The 20,322-nt window shown below is 36.6% G+C and overlaps 1 protein-coding gene across 5 annotated transcripts in view; it reads left to right on the top strand.

The window, feature by feature from the left end:
- LOC128676565 (POU domain, class 2, transcription factor 3L-like) overlaps positions 1-20,322 on the top strand; it is a 184,928-nt gene that overhangs the window by 22,375 nt on the left and 142,231 nt on the right. For 2 of the 5 annotated variants that reach the window (XM_064436475.1, XM_064436476.1), the window contains exons 3-5: positions 7,295-7,433; positions 7,513-7,587; positions 7,713-7,815. The gene's annotated coding sequence lies outside the window, so the exon portion shown is untranslated. Of the gene's footprint in view, positions 1-1,759; positions 1,851-7,294; positions 7,434-7,512; positions 7,588-7,712; positions 7,816-17,994; positions 18,010-20,322 lie in introns of those variants that run through there. The other 3 variants (XM_064436477.1, XM_064436478.1, XM_053756740.2) reach the window with 3 other exon arrangements.

Raw genomic sequence — 20,322 nt, forward strand, 5'->3', positions numbered from 1 at the left:
AATGGAGCGTTTTTTGCGAGCCGTCGACCGTGTAAACTTGTAATGACGTGTACGTACATAGTCGTGTAGCCGAAGGGTATCTAGCTTGCATCTTGGATGATCCACTAGGATTAAGGGATATTTCATTTTATTTATGAGCAAACAAAAGTTTAACAAAACTATTTATTGTTATTGAATTTATTGCACAATTTCAATTTCGCTCCAAAGCGAAATACTAATTATATACGTTAATAAATGTTTGTTTCTCAATCCAAATCTTATGGACAGATTCCGACGAAATTTAGCGCACGAGAAACCTAAGGATTGTATTCCAAAATTTATGAGTTGGAATCTTTTTGCCAGAACTAAGTACTATGAAATTACATGGTTAGATAAATAAGTAATACGTCCACAAAATGTGAACGCTCACTGGTCAACTAACTATTGTGTCTCTACGATGCGATCCCTCGTTATTTTAAACAATTCGATAATGACGACCGGCCCCCTTATTGTTACAAAGGCTCCTAATGAGGCCGAGGAAACTTTGTAAATGAGCTTGTGTTTGCTGCGGGCAGCATCGATTCATGTACTAATGAAATGTTTAGGTCGGGGAATAAAAAGATCGTTTTTTAAAATAAATTTTTTGGGCAATATTTCTATAGTTTGGTTCACTTAGCTGAATTGCAACGCAATTCGAAACGCAACGCAATCGAAACGCAGGAGACAAAATTTGTAAGATATGGTTTTGTAAATCAAAATTTTCATGCCGACAAATCTGGATCGAATGAAATCTTCAAACAAATCTTGCTGTGTTAAAAGTACATCCCTATTCAATCATAAAGCACACATTAAAATGACGTTAGTTATGTCACATTAAACTGGTTTGTTTGTGTAAGCGAATCAAAACACAGCGATTTAAAAAACGCTAGAGGTTCTCATTGCGCAAGCCCGTACGCATATCTGAGCCAATCACAAGCGTCCTTGTCTACATGTAAATTCTATATTCAAATCAGTTTAAAATCCGAACGCGCATGCACGCGCCGCCGTTTTTTATTGGAGCGTATGCAAAGGGTGAGATATGAAAGGGACTTTGGACCTTGCCGTGAAAATAGGGTTGCTATTCGCACCCTCAAAGATGCAACCCTTTTACAACCCTTTTTTGGTTGCAAATGTTTTTTTAGTTATACGCACGCGACTGAACGATGTGACGTGTTTTTTGCTCTATAATAGTGTCACGTGATATTGTGTACACGTGGGTTCAGAAAAAATATTTTTTACAACACATTCAAAAATGGAATTCTAATAATACTTGTAAGTAAACAACACTAGAATTTGCGTGATTCTATTTTGTGAAAATTACGTTCCCGGACCGTAGGTTCCACTGCTAATTTCCACGAATGGGTCTAGCAGGATTTTCAAATACTCCTGAATCACTGCATTATAAAATAGTGGGGCTATTAGTCCCCAATATATTATATATATAATATATATAATACTTATGTCTCCACTTCTGATGTTCAGATACTAGCCATCGAATGCACTACACTTAAAATAGAAATTACTGATAGCTGTCAATTTGATAGGCTGTCTGTTTCCTCTTAACAGTCGATCGCCTAAGTCTGAATCTTTGTGAACCAGTTCTGCCGCTACCTTATACGCATACGACTGGCCCATCGTCTTTCATCACGAGAAAAAAAAATGGACTTAGTAAATGGAAGACAGTGACACGTGGCTAAATGGACAAGAAATAACAATAGTCAATTTAATTGTAATATTACAGGGTGAGGAAACACCATTGATTGGCGCAATATCACAATATGACATCGACGTCGGATGTCGTTACCTTCAGGGGCGTGCCGAGGCGCGGATAGGTAAATATAATACAGACAATTGACAATCAGCTAATAGATGATCGGGTTTCAATGACATCGGGGCGTGGATCGTGACAGCTTTGGCCGACAGAGAACGAGGAGGTTCCATGTCCGCCTTGTTATAACGCGTTTTGTGTATCCGTCACTTTAGTATTAACAATAAGTTATTCAGTTTATATATATATATGCAGTAAAATCTTTATATCGATTTACCATAGAAGCCTGGATGTAGAGTTCCCGAATCATAGTTTTCATAAGTCCAATTGTCAGTAACGAGACATTTATATAGCAACAAATTGTAATTTTTTTCTTGGTGACTTGTTGCACTGCGAGCAGACTATTTTAGTATTTCTAGATTTTATTTATAGTTTCTCTACTATAAGTAGAGAAACATCTACTTACAATGTGTTATTCCCTGCAAATGCTGTTTGTCAAACAACGGTGTCTGTCCACCACGATGTGGACGGTATCGCGCGACGTAGGAAATTATACGTCCGGTGGGTGCTCGCCCTACTAATACTATATTCATATTATTACTATGATAGCACAAAAGTTTATTTTTAATAATTATTATTGGATAGCATTTTTTGCCCAGGGTTATGTTTCTTTATATGTTTCTAGCTCGTTACTGCGTTACAGGATTACACTCAATTCCTAAAAATAAATTATTATATGTAATACAATTAAATGATCGTATTAAATTTAGTTATCTCTATTTGTTTGAGTGATTATGACTTGATTGAGAAGAATTTATAAACGAATTTAGATGTGGAAAGTTTGATTGAAATTATTGAGCTAGAAATTGATAGAGATTAAATAATCTCTATCAATTTCTAGCTCAATAGTGAATGTAAATACATTCACTTTCTTACATGCATTAAGGATACATTCTTCAGGAAAAGCAACCCGAGCCACGCAAAACATTTCAGACAAATAAGCTGTAAGTGAAGGCAAATATGGCAAAAAACCTTTGATGCTCTCCTGTTTGCCCAGCGTGTTTGACGGGAAAAAACGTCTTTATTGACCTTCCAGGCGTATGTCAACACGAGTGCGGACGCCAGAACTACTAAGTGATGGTTCTATTCATTTATTTATGACTAGTTCTTTCCTGCCTCACACTATTGATATTGATTGATATTCATTAAATAGATTTTGAAATCAGGTGTTCATATTCCAGATGTTTGTATGTACTGTAACAACCGTAATTTAAATGATACACATGATATCAGTTCACGGCAATCGTTTTATGAATTTGTTAAAATGACCTCAAAAGCCACAAAATCAGTCACTTTTTTGCGGCATCAACCAACAGAATGTTGGCATCAAAAAACGTAATTTATCATAAGCTTCCCGGGCATGGGGCTTTCATGAACTTAGTTCCAGTCAACGCATCTTTACTCATTTCTACCCGTCTTTACGCAGATATCGCGAATGTATTTTCCGACGCATTTTGCAGAAGCATGGTGACTGGTCAATTTCAGTATAGTCTGAGAGCTTGGACCTTATTTTGCAATAGCACTTGAAATAAATTGATAACGTAAAAATTAAAATGTTAAGCAGTTCAAAAACTGAGGTTTCCCGTTGCAAAATATCACGCTGAGTAAATACATTTGCGTGAGAGAACAGCATTGCGTGTCTTACTGGTTAATCTGACATCATTAATCAAACAATGTTAAAATTTTATTACTTTTAATAGGTATTGGCGTTCTTCTCAAGAGTGTGGTCGTTATTGTATAAATTGATGAAAAAAAAGGCCCTGAAGGATGTATTTCATATTCATCGACTTAATAATCCATATTAAGCAATGTTAATAGCTCTGCAAAATTTGATTTCCTGTTTATTTATTGAGGATGCATTAGTATGGTTTCGTATGTTTCTAATTTGCCAGTAAAAAATTACAAAACTACAAACTAAGGCATGACTTAAATTAACATGTAATGAATGCTTCCAACTTGTTACTTTATGATTATTTATTTGTTAGTCATAATCTCTAATCTCTGTCTGAAATTATAAGATATATTTTCAGACATAGATATATATTTATTTAGTTTTCGTATAATAGCTCTCAGTCTAAGTACGCCCCTTTACGCGACAATTTGTGTATGATAAATGGTGTGGGTTCCTGCGGGAACGACGATCACAGTCGGGGCGCGGAGCCATCAGAGAGGGCCACACAACTATTAAAGTCGAGGGCTGCGTCACGTCGGAGAGCCGTCTGCATGGCTAATGAGCTTTTTGTCTCTAGAGAGATTCAACATTTCTATAGTTTAAGACCATGTCGCAAGGAAGGAGATAAAGAAAAATAAAAACTTGCATGTGAAATAATAATAATCATAACATTATGTTTTCAAACAATTCATTCCTGATGAAAATAGTGTATCCTGAAATGAAAAAGAAATTAATTATTTATTTTCGTACAATTCCCGTAAGTTCGTCATATTACATTTTATTTCACTTTTTACCAAAATCTCACCGAGTCGTGTCTCGCCATACATGGTTCAAAAAGATTCTCTAACCACTATCAATCATCCGACTAAACGATAGTAAAATGCGCGTTTCTAAAAAGACCATCCCTGTTCCCGGGGGCTCCTTCGGGATCATTTTTCACGTTTCATGAAGCGTGGGCAGTGGATTAAAATACATTTCTCCCGGTGATGGATGATGTGCCAGGGAAAGGGTTGCCCCCTACGATCCCCCTGCTGAGGAAGGGGGAAGAGGAGGCAAACTCTGAGGAAACGATCGTCCCTGACGTATGTTTGAATTTGTAATTTTTGTTTCAGTCTTTTGCTATCTGAATATTATAATTAAATAAAGTTACTAATAGACACCAAGCTACATAATAAAAATATTAGATATCGAAGACATTTGCGTGAGCTCCCAGTGTGTATGAACTTATAAGAGTAGGTAACAAAGACCAATTCGTCGTTAATAATATAATATTCGTATGTCTAAATGTAATAATAACAAAATATGTAATATAAATATATTACGGGATAAACACTTTTCAAAAGAAACATCGAAATAATTTCAATTCTAAAACAATAACTAAGTCTAGTCGCTGAAAGGAAGCAAAGTAACCGCGAAAATTCCCCTAAAATAACTTTAAAAGGGCGTGTACACTCCATTATATGATTTAAAAATCATATTCAAAATCGTAACCAAACGAGCGACCCGCTATTCTATTACGACCCCGGCGACCCCTGGCGGAAATTCCATCGAAGCGCAATAATAATAAAAAAATGTCGAGAACTTGTCGCGTGCAAAAGACGTGCGGTCACGCGTCCCCCTTCCCCTTCCTCTGCGTGCCCCTCCAACCCTCCTCGAATATAATATGCATTATGCGAAATCCGTAACTCTTATAGAGCAGAATACCTTACAGAGTCTCCTCCACTCGCCCCGATACATTCTCGACCTTATCGTAACAAAATAAAGTTGGAATTTCCTTTTGGAGCGTGCGAGGTGGTGTAAGGAGGAGGGTAGCCTGAACTCGCCTGCACTCCACAGATAACGTCCAGTATTAATCATAGTATTATCGGCCGGTAGTCTTTGTTATGACGCGGCGTTATTGCAGTTTTTTCTCTATCTACCCTCAGCGATAAACTCGAGAGTGAATTTTCCGGGACAGATGTTTTAGTAATCCGAGAAAGAGGATGGCGATGATGCGATAAGTACGATGTCAGATTGAGAGGTTCAATATGGAGATTTTTATGCGGCTCTTTCGTTTTACGATTGTCGCTGATATCAAAATAATGTTATGAATATCAATCATACGCATACGAGTATGTTATGTTTGGTGCGTCTATAGTGTCGGTTGCAATGATAAATATAGAATAAAAAAAGCCCTTCCTGGTTATGACTTCTCTGTATATGTTTAAAATTAATCGAAATAGGATAAATAAAGATCCTTATAAATTAAAAAGAGTTACTCAAATAATATCGTATAAATCTTGAAAAGCTTTTTTTAATAATTATTTACGGAAGCAAAAACCACGAAAGAAAAACTATGTTAGTAATAGTTTGATTCACAAACAATATAACATTTACCAGTGAGTGATTTCTGCTAACTTCACACACAAACTGGCCATATAGTATATTAAAAATAAGCAATATAATTAGCGAACGCTATTAATTTGTCGGCCGACTGCGTTCAGATTAAACAAACGATTAATGGCGATGTTAATCTTAGCCTTCAGCAGCAGGTGGAGATACGATATTGGCGAGCGTGAGCTCGGGGGAAATGCTTGCGGAGACCAAGCTTCACTTTCTACTGGACAAAAAATCTGCAAAGCAAATTTAGAGCCAAACTCAAATACCTATGTTCAGTTCAATTTACCAATTAGTTAGTATCGGCTATTGATGAGAAGCTTGTGTTGCATTTAAATTAGCATACCTGTGGACCGCGAAACATGTAGGATTAAGGTTTTCTTTTAACACCACATTTAAAAAAAATGTAAACTCATGTAAATAAATAATCTTTGTCTTTGAAAAAAATTGAAGTAAAGATTGGAAATTGGTTCGAAGCCCTGCCGTTTACTGTACAGCCCTATTTTGTTAAAAAGGAGAAGAAAAATCTTGAATAAACGTGAGTTTTACGATGTCTGTACTGGACCTAGTTTTGAATCGACCTTCCAAACTGGTTTCTTTGTTTGTATATTTGAATACTATTTAGCTATCCATACTATACTTTAAGTGAGAAAGAAAATTACACTTTTGAGTGTTATCTACATGTAAAATCTCCTCTGTGCGGCGTGCGCGGGGCGCATTATCAATTAATAGCCAGCGTAATATGAGAAATATCGGCGAGTGCAGCATATTATACTACCTCCCTACCTCCCCTTTACCTCCTTTACCTTCCCCTTGCATCCCTCACACTGGCTACCACCCTTGCTGTCGTGTGCACTTATGACTATGTAAATAGTTTGTTTTATGGTCCAACTGAGATGTTAACTTCTGTGGTTCAAAAATATAATTTCATGCAAGTATATTATTTAGTATGTGGCGAAGTGCATAAAAGAGGATGAATTCTATCTAGCAAATGTAAAAATCACTCTGTAGTAATATGATTGTATTTGATTTGGTGGTTTATATAAATAACGAAGTAAATTAGGACAGAGGACATTTCGAACAGAGGATATAATAAATATTATACTCCATGTGGGTACTTCTTAAAATGAAGACAATCATAGGGTATTTTGTTGTTTTTTTTTAACCTGTTGATATGTCCCACTCCTGGGCTAAGGCCTCCCAAATACTTATGCAATAATACAAAGGTAGTTTGTAGTTAAATCAGCAATATTTGTGACTTTTAAACCTCTTATTTAATTATAAATTATGTACACATGAAACAAAATAGTATTTTCTTAATCTTCTTTATACAAGAACATAAAAAACTCTATATATAATAATATATTTAAGAATTTATTAAATTATTTTTTTTGTTTCAGAATATGGAATATTATATCAAAGGAAATGCAAGAGCATTCTTAATAATGGTAAAGATTCAACGAAAATTCTTGACATCTTCATCATGATACCCAGGTGACCACGGACTGCATGAGAAAGGTTAAAATTTAGCAATACCAGGTAGATTATGGATATGAAATTAAAAGCAATTGTTTTCCAAAGGTGCACAACATTTTTGATATTTTATATTTGTTTCCAGGCGAGCTGCATTTTTTCTACAAATGCTATGCAACATGTTATAAAATGTCGATATGATGGAAAATAACACACACAGGTATCATATTACTCCTTATATTAATTCAATATATAATTTAATATTTTTGACTGATTAAATATTTGTTCTTTTTTCAAAAGATTTTTAGAGTATTTTTTTTATGGAGAATTCTATAAACTTTTCAGGACTGATGTCGTGCTACGCCGTAGCTGCGCACGCGTCTACGCGCATGCTACGACGACGCTACGACAATATCTCGAGCGCCGGCTTCGACGATAATTTCTTAAGGTGAGTCATTTATATTTGGTCTGTTGCTTGCTTTGGCATGCATATATTTTATGTTAATTTTTCAGCTTCTTATTGTTTAGTGTGCTACAATTTATAGGTATTACTATTATTTTTAATAATTTAATTTTAATATTCGTAAGTCTTAAATTATTAACGAAATTTTAAGGCGTGTGCAAAACAACGTTTTTAGATTTATCTAGGATAAACATTTTTAAATATTCTTATCGTGCTGACGTCGAAATTGATGTTACTACAATTTTCAAAGTATATTAAATCGAAACTTGTGTCAGAGTTTAGCTTTCATTCAATAAAAATAATGGTTCACTGTTTTCGCGCAAAGGTTTAAGTCATAATGTTATAAAAATCACCTTGAAACTGGATAGTAGTCCCAGCCTGCGCCGATGCGCGCGTCTATACATCTTTCCTTCACTCGCCCAAGTGTGTGTAATGTCGCCTCCATATAAACTCGCAATTTAAACTAGACCCTTCATGTTCCATTTTATTCATCCTCACTCACCTAATTTTAGTGTCGCCTGGGAGGGCGGTGAAGATCAAGTTGTGTTGGTAATGGCTCGTACATATTTCTGCAATTGATTAGGCGGGGGCGGTTGCCATGGCGACGGGCTGCAGTCCCCTCCCCCTCCCACCCCCGCAACCCCTCGCGACACAACTCATTGTACACCGTTTGCGAAATTGTTGCCGTCGTACTATTTGCTTTATTCTCGTACGAATAATTTGCTTGGTTCTTGATTTACTTACATTGTATCAACGAATAATTTACCGACGCTGAACAATTACTCTGTTGTACAATTACATTTAGCACTGGAACTCATTATAAACACATGTTATAATTTTATGCTATATAAAAAAATTTAGAATGAATATATTGAATTGCGGCGATATTAGAATCCTAACTTTCTATTTTTTAAGCTTCTAGCCTATTTATTGACAAACCCTATATTTTTGCTCAACCAATTAATATTCATTGACAAATAATAATATATTGACATTTAACACAAACAAATCAACACGACTAAAATGTATACTTATAGCGTGCAGTTTTGAGCACATATTCAATTCCCATAACAGTAAATCGAAGGTTGCAATTTTATCCGTCCCGCGGAACGATGCAATAAAGTGCGCGCCTCGCTTCCATCGCCGGCGTAAAGATCAGTGCACACTGCTCGGGTTGATGAGCTTATGTGATGTGATGTGAGGAGATTTGAGTATTTTCGTGTCGGTTGTGACACCTTCACGCAAACATGTAGAACAACGCACAAAGATGTGTGCTTGGAAAATAATTAAATTCACTATTTGAGTTTTTTTGTACTATTAAAGCAGGCAAACAGGAGTTCTTCTCTTTGGTCACGTATTGATTTATCCATTACATATTACATACCTTTACATGCCATCGAAACATCTCGCAAAAACATTGAACATAGGACGACAATGTGATTTTTTTCTATTGTGAAATAGTATAGTGAATATAGTAAAGGTTGTTATGATGAATGAATGTATGTAATTTTTCATCCGGAGATTTCCACCAAATCCGTAACGTATAGATGGACCAACCTCGAAGATTTTACAATTCAAACTATCTCCGCAAATGATGTCAGTAACCATTCCACCGTGCCGTCCTCTTGTTATAGCGTGTCCATGTCTCTGTGATCTGACTTTCAAGTTATAATATATTTTTCCTAGCTCGTTTTCGTTATTTATTCAATCTTTATTTACCAAGATAGGTTAGACTTTAGGTACAAAAGGTGCACTTAATGCTAAAAACGTTCTATTACAGTCAACCTTATTTTATTGTATCCCACTGCTTGGCAAAATCCTCTACTAATTTCTTCATATATTGTAATATTAGTACCAGTAATAAAATGCGCAAGCCCTGATATGGTGTCAGTTCCTGGCCGCTAAGACTCTGCACCGTTGTGAATCCAACTTTACGTTCCCCAAATACCTGGTTCATTAATTGAAATTGGCTGCGAGCTTGATTACGTCGGCGATTGTCTTGTAAAGCGGAGCTCGAGCCATCGACTTTCAAGTTAATTTGCGCCGGGCTAATCCGCAAGCCTAATTATTACTTCCCCCTAACTTTAGTGTAGCTATTTTCTACAGAATCCTGTAGTTAACCAACGGACCTTGACTCCGACGCTTAACGGCTAAGGAAAACTAAGGGAAATCGATCAGGTTAGAGAGTGTCCGTCCAGTGTTTAAATTATTTTGATTTTACTGTTGTGCAAGGGTCTCTTACTTATTCTTCCAAATCAACAACCTATCAGACTTTCAGACTAATATATAATATATATATTAGTCTGAAAAGATTACAGATATTAATTTACCGAAACTAATGTTTAAAATACCTACCGATGGTTTGTTCGTGCTCTATATTTTTTAAATAAGGTAGGATAATTAAGTTCAACTTCTTTTTCCTTAATTACTAAAATTTATTCCATGTAATGAACTCTTATAAGAGGTAATTAATGAATTTCACGCTTATTTTAAAAAGTAACAATAAATGGGTAATATAGAGGTAGTCAAAATATACTGTTTCCTCCTTATAAATAAAATAATTTGAAACTAAAACCGGACAAAACATGACTTCCCTCGCGACTCTCGCTGTCGGCTAACCAGAATGTAGCAAAGTTGCAAACCAATCACTAACCCCTGTCATTTGCGCGATCAATACTGCACCCTCGCACGCGCGCTGCATACATTAGTATTTGCATAAGCTGATGACGTCTCATTATGTGGAGGGGAGATTCTCAAAGGATACGTACATGACTCATAGCGCGTATATTAAGACGCGGAGAGATTTGCTAATGAAATAATGTTTGTATTAATTCTCAAGTAATATACTTTCACAAAAGTATTATACAAAAAGTATTATACCTTTACACTATAAGATGTATCTATTTGTATAGGCTGATTTACTGTAAAATAAATAAATAAATGAATGAGCAACAATTCGTAGAACTCGCAGTGAGTGCAAAATCTCGTAGCCCGGACCTACGGCAACTGTTCGACTGGTGTCGCTACGTCTAATTGTATCGGCTACGACGCAGCTACGAGCGTAGCACTCTGTAGCACTTTTCACGAAATATAATATTACGAGTAATTATGTATTACATAGTATGACTAAAATAAAACGTTATCTATAAACTATTTACCCATCATTTTAAGATACAACGTGATTCAATTATACATTCAAGTCGTTGATATGTATTTTGATGGGCAGATAATATCTGTTGTATTAAGACTCGGCGTTGCATTAAAGTTTTATTTTGTAACTGGTCGGAATTGAACTCCTACCAATTCTATACTTCTCGGTTATATTTTATGGACGTGGGGTGCGAACGTAAGTATTCGCATGCATAATAAATGTATTTCCACTGGTGGAGTGCACACAGAAATGTGTTTATATTGCACCATATTTTATGCATTTTACTTGGATCCAAGGTGCAATAATGTTATCGATGTGATGTGATGAGTTTTTATTTATGTTATATTTGTTGTACGTTATGGCATCCCGCTTAAATTTAGTTAGTAAATAAGATCGGGGCATATTGTCGTAAAGTAATTACCAACTAAATATGAAATATACAAATTAAATATATTGGGACAAATTACACAGATTGAGATAGCTCCAAAGTAAGTTCGAGACTTGTGTTTGTGGATACTAACTCAACGATACTATATTTTATAACAAATACATATAGATAAACATCCAAGACCCGGGCCAATCAGAAAAAGATCATTTTCCATCATGACCGGACCGGGGATCGAACCCGGGACCTCTCGGTTCAGTGGCAAGAACTTTACCACTGCGCCACCGAGGTCGTCAAATTTATAATACCAACATTTGGAATAACAATTGAAATAACTACACATATAAAAGACAGACAATTTTACTGACTCTGAATCTGATGTGCAGTTTTTAATTCACAAAAAAGATAATTTTTATTGACGTGCTAGAAGACTGCTGCTTAATTTCATACAAACTGCTAAGAAATCGTGCATAAAGTATACGTTTCTAAAAAAAATATGTTTGAATTAAATACTGTGAATCTGACAGCTATGAAAGAAATGTCACATAGAACATTACATTGTACACTGTCAAGCAATGTTTAACGATAGGGCCCGCCGCCCATAAACCTCCTCGGCTTAATAATTTCAAGTGCATTTTACAGCGGTCCGCCCCGCTCCCCGCCCCGCCCGCTCTTTATTAGACGAGCTTTATTAGCCGGTTAACGCTGATTCAATATAGGATCGAAATGAGGTTTTAAAGACATTTTACTGCAATTTATGTTTAATTCATATTTTTCTGATGGCCTAGCTGATATGCACGACTGTGTCCCAGATCTGTGTTTTTCATAGCACACCTAAAGCAATCAATTTGTTGAATGACTAGGAATTCACCTGGCTGTGATCAGTTTTGTTATTTTTTGGAACTTAATAAGATAGCGTAACTTATGTATTAATTTTTATTTGCTAACAACTTTTACTCAGAAACATTTCGGGGACAAGATTTCCCACAAAGCCCAATTAGTTTTCATACAATTCGCTATCAATTTTTTGGTAACGCTAACAGTATGAAACATTTTTATTGCTTTACCCATAGGAAATATATCGTGACATAAATTATGCTTAGCAACTTGTTATCTTAAATCCATAATTCTATACTTTATATTATAAATATGTAAGTGTGTTTATATGTCCTTGTTTCAAATCAAAACGGACCTTTGGATTGAGGTGATTATGGTGTGGAGATAGTTGGAACGGTGGAAAACAACATTTACTACTTTCAACGCGGGGGCCACGGGCCACAGCTGGTATTACTATAATTCGAATCCATTTTCTAATTACTCGGACCAAACCAGTAAAGCTCTGCCCTGAAGGCTGTAGCGTCTCTGAAAAGTACAAGACGCGCGTCACAGGAATCCAATTTAAAAGTAGCATTTAGACTGTGTCCCGTTAGGCTGATGACACACTGACGGGCACAGATAGATGTTATGACCCATTGTGTTGCACTCTCGAGTATTTCCTGTGTGAATGTTAGGCTAAGGCCAAATAAAGAAGTCTGTGGGGGAAGCTTAAGACATGTCACTGAAAATTCAAGAAGTATCCTGAATTATGATTCGCCTTAGAGATAAGAGATACATAAGACCTAATTTCTGAATGTTTAATACTATAAAATTATATGTATGCTTTGGTTTGTAGCCTTAGTCGAATTACAATCAAAGGCTGAGAGGGCAGACAAATGTGAATGTGAAATGGATGACTAACGTCCTCTCTAAAATCGGGAGATTCCTGATAGTTTACAACCTCTCCAATGTAAAAATAATCTTTACGAGTTCCAGCATTACTTCTGTCTGCATAACTTTACACCTAAATCCTTCAACGGACTACGTAACATGTATCTCCGGCCTTATGCTCTGCTTCGCAGGACAGACGCGGGGCGAGACAGACGCGGGGGGAGGGCATTCCGCCCGGCTACCAGTAGCCAATATTATACGGCCGTAGTTAGCGCTGATATTAAGAATTCCACAGGCCACAGAGTACGTAAGGAAAGGCGGTATAGAGTAAACACGATTTTTCAGAAACTATTTCACGAAAGCTGAACTCCTCGTTCTCATTCCTGTATTTTGGGATACTAGATAGCTTTTCCCAGTTTGTTAATTTGAATGTCACACATAATAGTAAACTCTTCAACTTTATTCTTCGTTTTGTCGAGTCGGAATGGCTACTTCGACGATACCCGACCAGTCTGTGGCCACGCTGATCGCGTTATCGACTGTTTGTTCAACTTTATTTATTTCATATTTTTTATTAGCGCTTGTTCTGTTTGCAGTTTATGAATTTTAGGGTCTATCTTTCTAAGGTACGAATATTAATGATATACACGCACCTTAAGCAAGCATTACCTAATGGTGAACCCAGGGTCGATTCCGAAGTTATTTTTTCATTTGCCTTTTTAAATATTTTTTTGAAACTTAATTCGTTAGGTCTGTAGACTTATACTACTCTGTGCGCTGAGATTGGAGCTGAAGGCACAAAGTTGGTAATTGAAAAATCTTTCCGCGCGCGCCGGCGAAATTAAACTGCTATAATCGTGCGCTCGCGCGACACATCGGTCAGGAATTAGCGGCGTCGTCTGTGGAAGATACCATTGAGGTGACGCTAGATCCATCTATAACTAAGAAAACAAAATTCTTTATTCAACTTAGCATGATATACTCGTATACACAATTATTTCAACTCTTTTCAAAATATTGCTGGCTACTCTTTCAAGGCTATTCTTCTCTGAGGTATTTCTCGTCACAACATTCGTGAAATTAGTATCGATCAATAATTTGAAGCCTACGGTGCCTATTCTTTGATCTCTTGGTGCGTAACCTACTCTTAGATTTCATAATTAAATTAAAAAAAAAACAGGGTTTCCAGCGAAATAAATATTTTAAAAGGAAACTGGCCAACCAGCTGAATACTAGTATTTGTAGCTCTATAGTCGTAAGAATGGCATATAATACGTCGAATAACACTCGAAAAGAAGAAAATCCATCACCACAATCAAATAATACTAAATAAATATCGTTTGTCCTTCTCTGATATTCCGTCGAACGATTTCATATGTTTAAATTGAATTTCTATGCCTTTGTTCTATTACAAAGGACGTTTGACGTTTGTGAACCCTCGTTTTTCTCGTGGGGGAGAAATAGCGCTAATTGTGATCTACTTGAGAGTAGCGGTCGACACTCCAACTCAGGAACATAAAGTAAACAGTCACATTATAGATTACAAGAATAATTGGATGGGCTACATTTATGTATTGTTTCAAATGCGAACGTAACCGAATGTAACCGCGTCCTGTAGTTAGTTCAAATACAAGTACTACTATTTACTGTGGGCCGATATGAAGCCGTCCCATTACAGCGGCCGTGACGGGGAATGATCAATTTTTTGATAATGTCAGCCGCGAGCTCATTGCCCGCGACAACATTTGATTTGAGATCGAATTCAATTTGTGACACAATGAGCCCGACGTCGCTGCTAGATGAAAAGCAAACGCCCGGAATATACTCTAGGAGTACAAATTGTATACAATTCAGCTTATTGATAGAAAAAAATTGAAAACTTTTGCCTTTCATTCTCACTGGCTAAGAATAACGCTTCTTATATATAGGTACCCTAATATCTTATTCCATATAGAAAAAAAAGTATTTTTCTTCACCGCTGAAATGTATCACCGATATAGTATTGATTAAAGATTTGAATTGGTTTGACAGAAATAGCTTCTAAAATAGAACGCAGACTTCAACCCTGATAAATATTCGCTCTAGCGACAATCTAGTCACAACTCATACAAATACGGAATGGAAAACCCTAGGTAAATAAAATCGGAGGGACAGTACAGAGTAAACAATGTGTAAAGACAAATTCAAGTTTATTTATTACAGATATAAAGATTTATCTTTAACTCGCACAGCTGATGATTTTAATTTTTTAATGTTTAAATGATATGTTATGTTGTGATGTCATTACATAACAAATCAAAAGGTATAGTATTATATAAATTAAAAACTATACTTAAATACTTTTAGATTTTTTAACTTAGAGGTAGAGGCAATTCTCAAATAACGTGGCGACTTAGATTAGTAGTACACACACGTTTATTTATTTCGTTGTCGAGAGTCTTGGTAGAGTCGGTAAAGAGATCGATCCAGGCTGAGTATGTAGATCCTCCGCACATTGCGCTCCTCTGCAGTGGGGCCGGGTCGACTTTTTCGCAAGAACAGAAAAAAGTCGAGGCAGCAAACACAAACAGGGCGAATGTAGCGAATTTCCAAACTCCATCCGCTTTATTGACACGAGGGGACCTCCCCCGCCCCCCTCGAGGCCAGGATTCAAATCCCTCACCCCCTGGCGCGATTTACAATAAATTTCAAGCGGCGAATATGTTTGCAATATGTAGGGCGCTCGTACATAGTAGAGTAGTACAGAGTGACTTTATAGAGCAAGTGCCAATTAGAATCAATATTTACTATCGAGGTTCAAATTGACATTGTGGTTCCTTATGCTTGTCTGTTATTTCCTATTGCGGCTTTTGTGCATAAATTGAGAATATTTAATATTCTTTTAGATTTATTTGCTCGAGCATAATGCTCGGGCAAATAAATCTTCACAAAATAAAAATATACAAAATGAAAAACTTGCGCGAATTTTGTTTTATTAAAATATGTTTAATATTTTATAATTGCATTGAGAGTATATGCTCAAGCGTGCTCTACTTCATTGCTACTCTACGCACACAGCCCTCCGAGCGACCCTCCGCCCTTAGCTTTAAGAACCCAATTTTAAACCATTGCTGGAATGTCGCAAGTTGTTTACAACGTAATCGAAAGCTCTCCCGCAGCTTTGAATAAAGTTCGCAACGTGTTAACACAATTTTCATACCCAAAGGGGGTGTTTTCATTCTGTATAAAATTGAATAATAACTTTTTGCCAAAAAGAACTATAGTTTGAGAGATACATTTATGTAGTAGAATTCACAAAGTAGGAAAGCGTGATCTGGTCTGGGCACCGACGCTCAACGGTTGAGGAAGAAACCAGGACAACGCTGAGATGGTAGTTATATTTATGCAGTGGAACTTGATGTTGAAATGAGTTCTGGCTTCCTACACAAGAGCACGCCATTAATATTTTATTTTGATTTCATAAAATTTCCATGTGTAGAACCCAAGGTTCCAGTTAGTAATATATATCATAATAAAGTTCCTTCACTGAACCCTAAACTCAAAATGCTGCCCGTTACACGTCCCTCATTACTAGGCCGGCATTCCTCGCTTTATTTATGAAATAAAAATGAAAACATTTCTGCAGAGAGCTGACGAATGGCCGCCCCCCACCGGTGGGTGGGGGGGGGTCACCCCGGACCGCTGTCTCCCGCGACATACAATTCACACACCTCCATGCAGTTATAATGTTTCAATGTATTTGTATGAAGAAATAAGGATATGTCTGAAATGACCCCGTTCAGACATTTTCTTATTTCTTATTTAGAAATAAAGCCAATCTGATGACGATAAGACGACAATCGCATCGAAAAATCATCGTAGGAAGGGCTTTAAACGAAAAACCTATCATGATTATAAATAAACCAAAAAACAAAATCTACGTAACAAATTCAAATCCTCGTAAGCACTCCCGTGATATTCTATTATGAAGCGAAGCCAATAACATTATCGCAACGGGCGCAATCAGCATTAGCCGGAATATATTTCGCGTAAATCTTCCACCGGCTTTATGTTTATCGTAAAAAACGAAAGTGTCCGGCGGGGCCGTAAATATTGCTCGTAAAGTCCAGAAGCGGCCGCCGTCTTCGAGTGACGGGTCATAGACTTGTGTGGTCATTGGCTGGACTAACGACTACCTAATTTGTGTGTGCCGCATAATCATCGTCTATCAGGGTGGCCGATGATTTACAATCCGGACGCGGATTGCGCACGAACCGCATGTTTATTGTATGTCGATATAGAATAATCAAAGATTTCTCATTTTACTATACGCACACAAAGACACTTCGTTCACATAGATTTGAAAACGTCTCCAGCGCATGCACGTGGAGATCAGAGCCCAAAGCGCCCGAGCGCGTAGCGGTCGTAGACCTGCTACGATATTGCACCTAATGCATTCACACACGCATACCTTTCTTATTTATAATAACTTGTGATTAATCACATTATTGTATTCTTCCGTGAATCGCCCCAGTATCCGCCAGCGAAACTATTACTACCTCCATACGATATACGTACTAACTAGTTAATTTTATGCTTATGTGTGAATTTTTATGTGTTTAGTTTGTGTTTCTTATTTTTTGTGTGTTTTTATTGCTGCATTTGCATGGAATGGTTTGTAACGCGGCAAGTATTTATTGTATTGTTTATTTTGTGCTTTTTGTTATTCCTTAGTTTTATTAAATGGCCGATAAATAAATATACTATTTCTGTATGTATAAAAGGTTGAATTAACACACATTTCTTGAATAAGTATTTTTGGCAAAGCTATCCACCCTATATATTTTTTCTGTCTTATTAATTTTATTTTTGTAATAATGTTACAGGATGTAAAATGGAAAAAGAGAATTCTGAAGTACGACAACAGAAATGATATCACCTCCTAGCAGCCATTTTGGTAATTATTCAGCATCAAAATACGGTAATACTAGCGTTGCATCTCTGATCTAGTTCAGTAATCTAGTTTGTACGATTTAGTTTGTAGATGCGGGCTAAAACTAATACAATACGAAACTGAGAATAAATTTATAATGTTCATTCAACTTGTATAAAATTATTATCGTAACGTTTTAATTTATAAATAATATTTGGGAGTTAATTCAGTTTAATCTTTTAATTATTAACTTTGGGGTATGATGCTATTTATATCATATAATATATAAAAAATTACAAACATATAGTTAACATTTAAATTGGCCCTAAAATACCTCTCATCCTTTTTAGTAATAGGTATATCCCCTATGTCCAAACGTGAGACTAGTTTCAATGTTAGTATAATGTGGGGCTTGTTATGTTTATTTATATTTTCACCGCTGACCGCTGATGTCTTGTAAGTATTTCTACCGATTCGTTTTCTCCATCCATAGCTAGTTTGATTCGAGCTTAGGTAAATGTCCTCATTACGAGCAGCGGTGGCGGCGCAATCACACTAAACAAGATATACACGGCCGTTGAGCGTGGTCGCGCCGATACACGATAGATCCCAGATTTAGCTAACAATATAACTTGGACCACGAGCTACGAAGGTTTTGAGGTGTTATACTTGTTGAAATTATTCCTATTTTGTTAATCATTCCAATGCGATGGGAATAGCTGGCTATCTTTCATTCGATTGCTCGCCCTCTTTTTGTATTTTTGATAGTCCTTTTCTTTTTAATCTTTTTATAGATGGTATTCCTATCTGTCTAACCAGCATATGGTCTATGTATGCCAATATTGAATATTTATTCATAATTTCTTGTTTACCACTTCTCTCACTTTTTACACAATACTTAATATCCTATTCGGATTAAATAAGTTTTCAATCCACAAATAAAGAGGTGTGTTCTGTAGAGTGATCATATTTGTTTCTATAGATGTCTCCTCATTCTTATGATTCTACGCTTGTAGTGACCTCACCTACAGTTTTCAAACCATACCGCCACGTCCGATACTATGAATTTCCCACATTAACGTGCCCGCGATTGGACGCTATCCTCAAGACAAAGTGTGTTATTTCTCGCGGGATCCTCCCCCCTACACCCTTCACGAAGACCGTTCCCCCTCCCGTGGCGTTGTAATATTTTTACGAGTGGTTTTTATTATCCGCGCGCGATAAATTTGTCGTCGCCGCGGGAAAATTCTAAAATTGCAGTTACAACATCGATGAATATTATTGGGGTACAAAATAAGTCTTTTCGTTTGAATAGGGGTGGAAAATAAGATTTGGTCAGCAATTTGTGTCCCCAGTTGACTGTAATGTTGCGTATGGGGATTTCGATGAGATGTCATTCTTAAAAACTATATTGTGTTGGAATTTTCGATCGTTTTTTTAAGAATTAAAAAGTATTACTGATTTATAGTTTCCGAATAGGTAATGCAATTAGTAAAACCTACTTGCTATACTTACTATTTATTAATAAAAACGAAAAAACGCTTTCATATACCTATTTTTTTTAAATGAACTTGCTCCGTGATTTGGAAATGTTTTGGAAAGTTACATATACATACTATCACGGCTGTTTCCCGGGGGTGTAGGCGGAGACTAGGGATTTCTACTTAGCACGATCCTGACAAATCTCTGCCCGGTTATGGGTGCTCCTAATATCTCCCTTACAGAGGACATCCGAAAACAGGTTGCGGTATGTTTTTCGAAGTCGATCCAGAACTACTCTGGAAAGTTAGTCCTTGTAAATGCAAATTAAAATGGGCTAAAGTTTTAATGTATATGAAGAGATAGTTTTATGGTTAGCATTGATTTTTGTTTGGAGCATTCCAACGCTCAGACTGTGTCGGGTAAACATCCCACTTTTCACACGAGCCTCGGCCACAGTTCCGTGAGCTCACCACCGGCGCCGACCATCAGCACCGGCAGCGCCCGCCCGGTGATTACGCTAACAAGGCCCGAATCTCACGGCGGAGGATGCCTTCCCACGGTCACACTAAGTCTGAGAGCTGATACGACGTTTTGGTGTTTCATTTTGTGAGTTGTTAAGTTATTCATCAGGGAAGATGTAAGGGATATCTAGAACTGTGATATTGACATGAGAACAAAACTGCAGGGGTATTATATAAATTGAAACAATATTTTATGGTAATTACAAATATAGCTAACCTAATGATTGTATTATTTACTTTCAATAACTCTGTAGTTAAAGATACAGAGAAACAGTAATTACTAGCTAAATTACATTTACTAAGTAGGTAAGGAATTCTTTAATGATACTTTTAA

This window comes from Plodia interpunctella, chromosome 16, assembly GCF_027563975.2.
Source record: "Plodia interpunctella isolate USDA-ARS_2022_Savannah chromosome 16, ilPloInte3.2, whole genome shotgun sequence".
Classification (NCBI taxonomy): Eukaryota; Metazoa; Arthropoda; class Insecta; order Lepidoptera; family Pyralidae; genus Plodia; species Plodia interpunctella.